Source organism: Curcuma longa, unplaced genomic scaffold (assembly GCF_044706935.1).
Source record: "Curcuma longa cultivar G26 ecotype Majalengka, Jawa Barat unplaced genomic scaffold, ITB_CL_G26_1.1 contig_6628, whole genome shotgun sequence".
Lineage (NCBI taxonomy): Eukaryota > Viridiplantae > Streptophyta > Magnoliopsida > Zingiberales > Zingiberaceae > Curcuma > Curcuma longa.
Window position 1 is genome coordinate 17,273 of NW_027434718.1, and position 5,806 is coordinate 23,078.

General features: G+C 38.6%; 1 long non-coding RNA gene across 1 annotated transcript; it reads left to right on the plus strand.

Moving 5' to 3' along the window:
* The first annotated feature begins 324 nt into the window (after window positions 1–324).
* Window positions 325–2,128, plus strand: LOC141819457 (uncharacterized). The gene is made up of 3 exons (XR_012601069.1): window positions 325–731; window positions 1,102–1,191; window positions 2,053–2,128. It is a non-coding gene; the product is annotated as an uncharacterized LOC141819457 (long non-coding RNA).
* Window positions 2,129–5,806: the final 3,678 nt, after the last annotated feature.

The following is a 5,806-nucleotide window of genomic DNA, read 5'->3' on the forward strand; positions in this document are numbered from 1 at the left end:
TGTCTTGCAAAGACGAATCCAACAAAACTTGTTTGGATCAAATCGGAGGTCGTTTAGTTAGTAAACCAAGTGAACCAAAATGGAATCCGGTTCGTTATAGTAATCGTTATAATGGGATTTAACCGGTAAAAAAAAGCAATGGTTTAGCTTTAATCGGGTTACTGTGCACTCCTCAAAATAACGCGCACTGTTCCTCTTCCACGCCGCGCGACCCGCGCCTCTTCCGCGAGCCACGTCCGCCCGCGCGGACTGCGTCCGCCGCGTCCGGTTCCGCCGGCGAAAGAATCGGAGCGGAGAGGGGTTTAAAGGAGGGCCGAACCCTAGCCGACCCTCAGCCTTTCGCCCTGCCGCGCCCGCCTCGCTCGCGGCTCCCCTCTGCCCGGCGTCGTCGCTGACGCGAGAAGACCAGAGCCCAGCCGCCGCGACCCCCGTCGGACGACCGACGCTATCCTGAACCAGCACCGCCGTGTTTCCCTCCTCTGCCCTACCGCCGCTGCGCCGCCGCCTTCAGCCGCCATCCGATCGCCGCCTCTGTTCCGCGGCCACGCTGCCCTGTTCGCGTGGAGAAGACGAAGCCGCAGCAGCCAGCTCGTCGCAATCCAGCCGGCCATCGCCAGACGCCTTCCGCCGGTGCCCGGCCGCGCCCCGCCCGTGACCCCTGTTCTCCCTGTTCGCATGGAGAAGACGATCACAGGCAACGAATTATTAATTAATTAGGTTAATTAATTAAGGTAAGGTTTAATTTAATTAAAGTTAGTTTAATCAAGTTTAATTACATGTTAATTAATCATCCTAATTAGTATTTGATTAATTAGTTTAATAATTAGTTAATAATAATGGATGATTAATTGCTTTGACAAGATTATTGATTAACTAGTTTAATAACTAATTATATTTAATGGTTAAGTCAGATAATTGATTAGTAGTTGATTAATTGATCAAGTTAGGTTTACTAGTTAATTAAAGTGGATTAATGGAATAATCAAATTAATTAGAAATTGTGAATTGATTTGGATTAGAGTTAGCCCTTGACTAGGTTAAGTGATTAAATCAGGTTAATTTAATAATTACGGTTAAGTCATAAATTATGGTTTCTGATAGGTCGCGTAAAGAAGGCATTAGAGCACTTCAGAGAAGATCTTCTATTTCACAAATCCTAGCATCAAAAACCTAATGATTAGACAAGATAAGGTAAGTGCATCTCTCACCTGCAGTATGAGTAGTTCCGTTATTTTCTGTGTATTTCCATAAATCTGATTTTGTTAAAGCATATGTAAATGGTAGGATTGCATGATGTAAGAAGTAAGATATTGTAAGTACCTCTCACCTGCAGTATAAGTAGTTCCGTTCGTATGTATAAATTCATTGTTTTAGTTATTCGCAATTTATGTATGTATGTGGAAATTTATTTCTCTTATAGAATGTTTATGAAAATAAGTTACCTTGCCTCAGTAATTATGGATTCAGTTCGTCCATGGGTGGGCTCCTAGATCGCCCTAGGCCCTAGATCGCCTAGTATATGCAAGGTTAAAGAGAAAAGAATGATTAAAGAAAGTATTTTACTTTTATGTGGCATGTGCTTGGACTCAGATCGTCCATGGGTGGGCTCCTAGATCGCCCCTAGGCTCAGATCGCCTAGTAGTACCCTAATGGGTTCGGGATTAGCTACCTCGGATCTATTTAGGGATGCGCGCATAGTTAGCACAATGCCGGGCCCACAGCAGGATGATTATTATTTTTACTTACTATATGTATAAGTTTTCAAAAGTTCATTACTAACTTGAGGTGAAAGTAGTTTTAAGATCATGTTTAGTTCAGATATGATTTTAGTCCATGTGCTTGTTATGATGCGTATGCCATGATATTTATCTAGCTTATATGTTTCAGTAGCAACAAATGATAATCCTGAAGATATTTCCTTTCATAATTTTCAAAAGCATGATTTTAAAATATGCATCGTCAATCAGTTATTATGAAGTTTTCTACGATTTTTGTGTGATAGATGATGTACTTACTAAGCTTTGCTTATAGTTTGCATTCCTCATATTGCAGATAAATGAAAGGAACAGTTTTAGGAAAGAGGAGGCAACAGGAGCAGTGTTTGGTGTGTGTGGCGGCGGAACAGCGGATTAGGAATGAATAACTAAATGAATAAACACCTTATATCAATTATGTCTTTTATATCAATTGCTTCCGCATCTTAAATTGAACAGTTGTTTTATTCCGTTATAAGAATATTCCTTTTGATAGAATTTATCTATTGGATTTTCTACCAATAATTTAATAATGATAAGGTATACGTAATATCCCCCCCTACTAGAAAGGAGGAGGGTCGTTACAGTTACTATCAATAATTCTTCATGTTGGCACTTAAGATCTTCCAGATCCTTGGAAATAAAATGATATATAGACAATTCATCCCACTTACATATTGAATCAACAAAGTCTTCTTATATTGGGTTAAGTGATCTTGTTTAATTGAAAATATCTTGTTCTACCTAATATATGAAAAAGGCATCTTGCTTGTGAGTGTATAATTGCCAAAGTGAACATTATATTTATCTAGTTCCACACTCTTAAGAAACTAGGAATGAGGTATAGATTCATATATACATGAGGATGAGAAAACAACAACAAGAAATAAATTTGTAGGGTTTTGATGATCATTAGGAGTATGGATACGAAGATGTCAACAATGAACAATGTGTTATGTTAGCAAGAGGGATCCTGTTAGGATTAGGAGCAAGGTTTGCTGGCTGGCTATCAAATACTAGAAATAGATGAAGAAAAGTGGTGCTCCAGGGGAGGGATCTTTAGACAATGAAACTCCCACATCAGATATTGGGAAGGAGAGCTAAGTGGGTATGGGAGACGACTACGACTAATTCTATTATTCGAGAGAGTAGTCAGATAGGCTTTGATACTAAGAGTAGTCAGATAGGCTTTGATACTAAGTTACATAATTCATATATAAAAATAATAATTCAATTTTTACATTTATGGATTAAAGGGTAATTATGCACTTAAACTTGGTAGCCAATAATTTCTCTAGTCTATCTAACTTAACTTGCCAGAATTGATGTCTTTAAAGAAGTGTTGAAAGTATGAGATTCAATATGTTAATGAGCTTTGTTTGATGTATTAGGTAGGCAATGTATGCTATGTAGGAGTTTTGAATCTGAATTGGTATGGCTAATTGGAGGATGAAAGGGGTCTGGATTTCTTGAGCATGATCAAGGCAAAAATCAGTAATTGGAGTATCCATTAACGATGCAAAAAGATGACATTCTCTCTTGACGACTATTAGGAGGAATCGAGCAATAGATAGACCCCTTTTTTTTTATCATTTTCATTCCTTTGGATTTCTAATATACAACTGATAAGTTGGCACAGATCATAATTAACAAATAAACTGCAGCTGAGAAATATTTTAAGGATTTGCGTTCAATAACAAGATCATCAGAGACGATGAGCATTATTAGCAAGTAGCCTGGATCCGCGATGACGAATTTATTAGTAGCCCTTCACATATACATCATGTAGTTCAACCAGAATTACCTAAAGCCTTGTAGAAGATTTAGCAATAGAAGGCCGCCCGGTAAGAGTCTCCCCTGCTGACAACTAACACTTCCATCGAGCACAGCAATTGCTCTCTGATGTTTCTCAGGGCATCAAGCACACTCTCAACATCTTTGAACTTCGATTTGCAGGTACCTATGTTGAGTTGTATTCCGGCCGGAACAATGGCAAGTCTACTAACCTCAGTTTCAGCTTGATAGGCTGTTTCCATTTTGCCAACATTCTCACAAGATGCACTGTTTCAAAATAACAAAAGGGATTATTGACAGAAACTAACTGAAGACGAGAATGTTTAGCATGATAGTAGAAAACTTCTTGATCCCAGTCTTTGGCATGGCAGTGTAACTATGAGCCTATCATAATTAAGCATATACACTGTGATTTGACAAGAAAATGTGTATGAATAACTAGAATAATAGCTTAATGACAAGAAAAAGAAGCCTTCTTCTTATCATTGTAGATCATTGCGATATCAATCCAAGCATGTGGTCTTGGACATGGTTGATCAGTGCTTGACAACAACCAACATAGATTACTAACTTACTAAGACTGAAACTTAGCGCAGATCTTGGTGATCGGCCTCATTCAATAAAGTCTCCATGACTTTTGCAGAGTTATGTCGTGGTGGTTTTAGTGGATGGATCACCCAGAATGAGGGCACTTATACATTGCAGCAAGGCAATGGCAGCTTCCTTGATAGGTGAACAGATGATTTTTCACAGCAATCTTGAGACTGCTGAACTTTGTGAACATGACTGGTAAAACTTTTATGTTGGCAAGTGACTGCAATCTGTGTGAAGCAAATCTCCATATTCTCTCAAAATTGTATGATAAAGATGGTAAAGCAATACTGTGAGTGGAGAATGGGTTATGATACCTCAGGTAACTGCATTTCTTTGGTCAACTTATAGAGATCTGCTCAAAGCATCTGCATGAAGGATGAATGGAAAAGGGGAGAGGATTCCTTGCTTTTCTTTGACTTCCTACCCTCCATATAAAAAATAGTTTTTTACCATGTCAAAAATAGTCTTGTTCATGATCTTTCACAATTTCAGAGGTTTGATTTCACACATGTGACAATCCTTAGATCTTGGACCTTGTAAGAAAGAAAACTGAAAAGGGTCGACAAAATGTTTGATGACAGATTGTAGATGGCTGAGTAGTACTTTAGAGATCAGTTTAATCATTACAGTTAAGTTTGATATGTATGACCAGAATGGAATAGATTTAGAATGAAATTAGAAATGGAATGGAATTAATTAAAACCAGGAATCATTTGTTTGGTTGCAATAATAGAATGATATAACTAGCGGAATATTTTAATCTATATTTAATCATTTTGTTTATCTAATTCTTCTAATCAATTTGCTCTACATAGTGCATCTGGTATGTTTCAGGATGCCCAATTTGCCTCATCTTGTTCCACCACCTAGTTTGGTCAAACATAGTCATGTCAGTTGGTCCACTCAACATGTTGATCACATTTGACTCAAAAAAATCTCTTTAACAAAATTTTCTCAGCCAACTTGACTAGCCCACCTATCCGCCAAACTTTTACTAGTCTGACATGGGTACATCTACTTGACATGTTTGACCCACTTGGCTAAATTTGTTCACATATGCCCACCCATTATAATCGACCCACATAGCCCAGCCAACTTGATTTGCTCACTTAATTTGACTAACTCACTTGATGTGGGCCCTTTCTCACTAGTCGACTAGTACTCTAGTTCTAGCCACACCAAGGTTAAATCAATGTTGCACCAAGGGACTTCTTGTCTCTGGGACTTCCTCATCTACTTAGTATAAGTCAATCCTGACTTATCAGGATTTCATCCTTGCCTAATATCTTCAACTTGCTAGGATTTTATATTCCTAGAGACTCTTCGTCTCTAAGACTTCACCCATTGCCCAATATCTAGTCGTTGTCAGCCTACAAAGACTTCCCCTTGTTAAGCCTCAGGTCAACCATGACCTTTCAGGACTTCTACTTTCTAGAGTTCACTTCTTTAGGGCTTCCAGCCTTGCCTAATATCTGATCATCATTGACTTGTCATGACTTATTCCTTGCAAAGTATCTGGTTCTCCATGACTTTCCTAGACTTCCAAGCCTAGAGTTTACTTCTCTAGAACTTCCAACCTTACTTAGCATCTAGTCACCCTTGACTTATTAAAACTTTCTATGAACTAATGACATTTAGTCATCCATGACCTGTTAGGACTTTCC